Below are 6,066 nucleotides of genomic sequence, written 5' to 3' on the forward strand. Positions count from 1 at the left end.
TGTTTCAATTCTACTTACAAAGGTATAATTTACCAAATGGCTGTAAGTCATAATTAGCTTAAGGGGAAAGGTTTCCTTATATCTGGAAAACAGATTAAAAGCCAGTAATATTTCAGACAAAAAAATTATAAAATTATAACCATATTCATCAATTCACTCAGTCCTATGTAACTAATTCTTGATCTTTTGTTGACAGTTTTATGAAGCCATCAGGATTTCCACTGGAATTTTTAAATTTCTTACCCAGTTCAGTGTGTGACCTGAATTTTATCAGAAACCTATGCTTGTCCAAAGTCCTTTCTGTTAATCTTCTTGAAGACAAAGCATTTTTGCAAAAGCATCACAGTCAAACAATAACTTTCTATGAACAACAAAGACTTTAAAAAGTCATGGTTAAAGATCTGCTTACAATGCAATTGACAAAGAAACTTGTTTACTGCTGTGACATACAACATTTTAAGATAATAATCAGAGCTACAACTGATAACATTCTACCAAGACAGAGCAGGTTTTTAGGAATTCCAATAGTTCCTAGAATACTTAATAACATTTCTCCCTGCAAAATAACCTAAGAATATTTATCACCACTCATTTGCAATGCTTCCCATGTAATTTAACATACCAAATAAGCCTAATTAGTTTAATATTTCTCTCTTTGATAAGGAGAGAAAACAATTCTCTTGAGGTGCTCTAGGGCCCTTTGGAAAACCTCAAAGTTAGCTGGAGGTCAAATGAACTTCAATTAGAACTTGAGCTTCAGGAAGTTTGTCAAAAACATCAAAAAGTTTTAAAACACCTGATCAAATAGCATCATAGGTAATGTGAAGCAATACTTACTACTTAACCGAGTGACAGTAAGAGATTTCAAAGGCAAGTATAGAAAGTTATCACAGATTACTTAGAATGTAAAGAAAATGCACAATCTGCTCTAAAAAACAGATCAATATTCTAAGGAGATTTTGCCCTTTTAACTTCAATTTATTCTAATAGTAGTCAGTCCTGACCACACATAAAATTCCTTTTTAAAGTTTCTTTTTCTTCTCACAAATCTTATACAACTTTCTATATCCATATTAATCTGTCCCTTATTTTCTTTCCCATTTAGAAATAATTAGCTTTAGGACAAAATTCTTTTCTTTTTCCTTAGCAAAATGCACGTGTAATTCTTAAACCTTCTTTTTTCTTGCATATTAACATAGTAGTCTTAATTACATGTATTAATTAGAATTCTCAACTGTTAAAAAAACCCTTAGTTTGCAGTCAAAACTAAGAAGTAAGCACTTACGAATTGTCTTCTACATTAGTGTTATGTAGATTGGCAAACTTTAAATACTATTTATAACTTCTAAAAAAAACACATGCTTTCTTAAAGAAAAAGTCTCAGTGTGGCGTCAAATGTATTTATTAGTAGTCCTAAATATCTGTAATTTCTCTGTAGAGGAAGCCTATGTTCAGTAATTAATATTCCAGTTATCTTATTTCATTTGGGAAAGACCTAGATATTTAATAAACTTCCATCATTTAACTTAATTCAGAAAAATTCTCAAGTTTCAAGTTACCAAATATCTAGAAAGACTATTTTTAAATAGATAGTCCTAAAATACAGTTATTTATAAAGAATTTCCCGAAAAGCTATTTCATTTACATTTAACATAAATATTTCATCATACCAAGTTATTTTTTTTTTGCTAAGAGATATAAGATCTTATTTGACCTCTAGTAAACTCAGTTACAAGAAAAGGATTATACTTAATGTTGATAGCTCTAAAGACATGTCTGTATTAATTAAAGCAACAAACTCAAACTAACTTTAATACCAAATATTAATTCAATACTGAGTATTTTCTAGTTCACATGAACCTGAAATTCCTTTGGGTTAGTCTCTTACATTTCTAAGAATTTATATAAGCACTTAATTTCCTTTAAGTCAATTAAATAGGGCCCATTTATAAATTAATTTTGGTAATACTCTCCAGAAGTAGAGACATACCATATCTATAAGGTACACAAAGACATATAGACAGATACAACTGGAGATCTTATAGCTTCATTTTTAAAACTTAGTCATGAATTAGGTATTATAATATAAACCTTTATATAAAATATAAAGTTTATAAGTAACAGTTGAAAAAAGTTGTTTACTTGCTTGAGCTTTAAATGACCTCTTTCCCCTCCATGCCCCACCTCCACTTTTTTTTTTCAGCCTCAGGACTTGGACATGCTCTAGATGAGATAACAGTTCCTGAGAGCCCTGGTGGAATATTTACCTCTTGAGCCACAGGGAAAGAAATGCAAGCTTCTCCTAGAAGGACTTGTTCACCTAGGGTTAGAACTCTTAAAAGATGGAGGCTGATGTTCTGAAGCCCCTCATTTAGGAAAGACATTAAGCCAGCCTCCCACCTCACCACCTAGTCCAGACTGCACCAGTACCTTTTAACTGGGGGCAGAGGCAGGGGAGCAGGTATGCATTATACACCTCCAAATAAAACTCAGGATCACCAACCAATAGTCAGGAGACCTGAAAACCAGGAGAGGTCTACCCAAATTCATCTGGACTCACGAGGAGGCAGACAGACACAGGGGCTCCGCTGTTACCAAGGGCTCTGGACCCTCACAGAGTTCAGGCAAAGGAGAGAAGTCTGCCCTGCTACCCTTTGTGGCCCCCAAAACTGTCAGCTGAAATAAAAATGCACAGTGTGAGAGCTGTGAGTTTCAATTTTATCTGGGGACTTACTGAGGACCAGGAGACGGCCTCTCAGCTCTGAGGAATGGCTCCAGTGAGGTGAGGGACGGGGGACATCAGCATGTTTGTAATTTTGGAGATATACCCTCAGGCACACATCTGGGTAGAAGGATGCTGCTAGTCATGAGGGACAGGTATCTCAGTAAATGATTTTGGTGCTTTTCTGAGTACGGGAAAATGAAAGAAATTTGGATTCATCAAACTTTCTCCTAAAAATGTCTAACTATCTGAAAGTCTGCTTTACCAGTTTTCCCGGAGCACAGAGTGCCTCATTCCTGAGCTCTGCCCTGAGCTCCTTTCAGGGTGTGTTGAAGGTCAGGGACGGCAGTGGCCACTGACCCAATCCTTGTAGAAGGTGGGGAGGGACATTCTATAGATGACACAAGAATTAATCAGAAATGTAAACCATGATGCCTCACCATGCCTGCTGCAGGAAGCGAGGACACAGACCACAGCTCACTGAAGGAGACCAGGACAATGTCAGGAAGCAGAGTCCGGACCAGGCTTGGGTTCAGACCCCAGCTCTGCCACTTGCAAAGCTGAGTATCCCTGCAAGTTACCGAGATCCCCCAGGCCTTGATTTCTTCATTTGTAAAATAGCACCAAAAACACTTGCTCCCTCAGAGGATTGTGCTAGTGAGCAGAAGGGCTGTGGAAGAACTTAGAAAACCCAACTTAAATATGCATTGATATTAGTCAAGGTTTTTGGAGAGTGAACTGTGTAGCAGGCTCTGTGCCAAGCACCCACATGTATTTAATCGTCACAGAACCCCTCAGGCTGGTGCTGTCACTGACCTGATTTTGGAGGAGGACACTGTGGCTTGGAGAGCTTAAATGGGCCTAGATTCCAGAAGAGGTCATCTCACTTTTGCTCTTTATCATTAAATCATACAAACTGTGTCTGCCTTCCTTGTATTTCATTAACCCCTCTTCTGATCTAAAGACTCAGTAACTTCCTCACAGGGAGGCACTTGAGCTCCATTTCAAGGCTTCTTGCAGCCCATGACAGGTTTCCTGGAGAAGGTGACGGTGGCCTTGGCATCCTGTGATGACGCGTTCTGCACTGTCTGGGAATTAAACCCCTGACTCCAGCGGCCTCTGAACTCAGAAGAGATCTAAAGCTGGATGCTATAAACTGGTGGCCCAAATAGTATATCTGGCTTACAGAAGTGCTTTGTACATATTGTTTAAAATTTTCTCTCTTAATTAATGGCCAAAAGTTAAAAAAAAAAAAATTCCAGAGAGCTCATGTGAGAATTCAGCTTTTCAGTTTTCTGTGACATAAAATGAGATGGCAACACATGGCCTGCACTACCCCTTCCCCTTAGAGTGTGCCCTCTCCAGCCCTGCCCACAGGCCTTCAGTCTCTGAAGAAGACCTGGGTGGGAGAAGGCCCCAGCCTGAGACCTCCCTCCACCTACTTGAACACAAGCTCCCTTCTGTCACTGGGCCTTCACACAAGCTGTCCCCTTGAACTGTGTGCTGAAATTCACCTCGTCCATAAAATGAAGAGGTTGGACCATATGTCTTTAATAGCCCTCCCAGCTTTATGATGCTAAGCACTTGAATTCATCCAGGTAGCAACAGGAGTTCTACCGAGGAATAAGCACATTTCTGGGTACCTGCTTTCCTCTTGTTCTCTGCCTTAATACAGGGGGCATTACTGACCGTGCTTCAATCACCACTGAAGGTGGGGGGACAAATTCTGAAATGCCTCACACAGAAGCAGGTCATGCCTTATTTATTTGGGATACATTTTATGGCTACTTTTGTTATATTCTGAGACTCAGTCAAAGCCCAGTAGGTCAGTGATAAAAATTTTCTAATTCAGTTCAATTCTACCACACTTATTACTAATACATTGAGGCTAACAAGGTATGATTCAACACACCAAGGATGCAAAAAATCTAGGACTGTGCAATCAGGCCAGCAACTAATAAACTTGGGCAGAATGATGTAAATAGTAAATATATAATCAGACTGTGTCATTACCCCACTTACAACCCTACCATGGTTCTTTCAGGAAAAAAAAAAGAAAAGGAAAGAAAAGGAAAGAAAAAAAAAGAAAAGAAAAGAAAAGAAAAGAAAGAAAAGAAAAGAAAAGAAAAGAAAAGAAAAGAAAAGAAAAGAAAAGAAAAGAAAAGAAAAGAAAAGAAAAGAAAAATTCTACCCTCTTTCCCAGACTTCCTCAGTGATCTGGCCGCTGCCTACCTTTCAGATTTCTCCTACCACTGTCTCCCTGCTCAGGGCTCTAGCCACCTGGGGTTCCTTCAAATGTACCTCTACTTTAGGACCTTTTCCCCACCATGATCTCTGCCTAGATCCCCATTCCTTCACCCCACCGGTTTCAGATTTCTGGTCCTCATTCGGATCCTTCTTAAACATCACCTTCTGAGAACTTCTCCTGGTCCCTCTCTGTAAAGTAACCAACCAGTCTGTTTCCAATCTCTACATGGCATTTACTACCTTGTTTCTTGTGGTGTGTGTATGTGTGTGTGTGAGAACCATCTCTCTTCCCTCTTATACAGTGATATCCAACAAAACTTTCTGTGATGCTGGAGTTACTCTATATGAATGCTGTGCAAGTACTTAAAATGTGGCCAATACAACTAAGGAATTAATTTTTTCCCTTTAATTTGATTTTAATTTAAATTTATTTTTTTTTAACTTTTTAAAAACATTTTTTATTGAGTTATAGTCCTTTTACAATGTTGTATCAAATTCCAGTGTAGAGCACAATTTTTCAGTTATACATGAACATACATATATTCATTGTCACATTTTTTTTTCCGCTGTGAGCTACCACAAGATCTTGTATATATTTCCCTGTGCTATACAGTATAATCTTGTTTATCTATTCTACATTTTGAAATCCCAGTCTGTCCCTTCCCACCCCCTGCCCCCTTGGCAACCACAAGTTTGTATTCTGTCTATGACTCTGTTTCTGTTTTGTATTTATGTTTTGGTTTTTTTTAGATTCCACATATGAGTGATCTTATGTGGTATTTTTCTTTCTTTTTCTGGCTTACTTCACTTAGAATGACATTCTCCAGGGACATCCATGTTGCTGCAAATGGCATTATGTTGTTGGTTTTTATGGCTGAATAATATTCTGTTGTATAAATATACCACATCTTCTTTATCCAGTCATCTGTTGATGGACATTTAGGCTGTTTCCATGTCTTGGCTATTGTAAATAGTGCTGCTATGAACATTGGGGTGCAGGTGTCTTTCTGAAGTAGGGTTCCTTCTGGACATATGCCCAGGAGTGGGATTCCTAGGTCATATGGTAAGTCTATTCCTAGTCTTTTGAGGAATCTCCA

This window comes from Camelus dromedarius, chromosome 3, assembly GCF_036321535.1.
Source record: "Camelus dromedarius isolate mCamDro1 chromosome 3, mCamDro1.pat, whole genome shotgun sequence".
NCBI lineage: Eukaryota > Metazoa > Chordata > Mammalia > Artiodactyla > Camelidae > Camelus > Camelus dromedarius.